Below are 992 nucleotides of genomic sequence, written 5' to 3' on the forward strand. Positions count from 1 at the left end.
TGTCTTATTGCAAAGAATGTCATCTAATCCATTTTTCTTACAGGAAAGAACTAAAAAGACCATAAAGGATCTACTAAGTTTTGCTTAGCTAACTATCCAATAGCTGTGTGTATTGTGGTGTTAATTGTTTTGATGAAATGTTTTCCTGAAGAAGGTGTGTGTTTTATTCCATGATTTAMTCCTTAGAAACTTAGGACTTGAATTTTAATAATTAAGTGTGACACTCTTATTTTACTGAGGCAAGCAGATGTCTCTCCCTTTAATTAGATGCAAGATAATTAAACTAAAACACTCCCCTTTTCTTTGTCCTGAAGTAAAGTTTTCCCTCCAAAACAGATTTGATTTGTTAAAAACTTTTCCTGTATAAGGTGTAACATTTTTATTGGCCAACTAAAACCTTGACTCCGCCCATAACAGAGGTTTTAAAAAGTTTAGCCTACTCCCAATCTCACAGAAGACAAAGTAGAAGACAAGGACAGAAGAAGAAGACAGAGAAAGAGAGTTTTTCAACATCAGAAGCCAGAAAGAGCTTTCCAGAAGCTCAGCAGAGGCCCTTCCTGCCAGCCCCTCTCCATGGGMTGGGCAGGATGGTGTCATTCTGCATCTYCCGCTGGGTTGAACGAACAGCCAACGTTTAATATCGACTCAACATCTGAGTTTGATTTTATAGAAGTTAAATAAGCTAATAGTAATTCATGCGTTGTTTTTAGTTCGTTTTTCTCTAAAAAGTTGAAATCAAATTAAGAAGTCTTGCAGCCGCCTGGGGAAGACCGGACCMCGTTGTCACCAGGGAGTGACCCACCTTTCTGACTGAAGGGCCAGCAGCTGAACAGACACCCTGAGTGTCCGACCGGCCACCACACTGAAGCAGTTCTTTGGGGAACATCACCTGAGATCCTTCGGTCAGTCGACGCCTCCTTCTGGTACCGCAATCAGCAGAACAAAAGGGTAAAAGTGAACATTTGTCCTGGTGACAAACAGGTGCTCAGATG

Source organism: Austrofundulus limnaeus, unplaced genomic scaffold (assembly GCF_001266775.1).
Source record: "Austrofundulus limnaeus strain Quisiro unplaced genomic scaffold, Austrofundulus_limnaeus-1.0 Scaffold396, whole genome shotgun sequence".
Classification (NCBI taxonomy): Eukaryota; Metazoa; Chordata; class Actinopteri; order Cyprinodontiformes; family Rivulidae; genus Austrofundulus; species Austrofundulus limnaeus.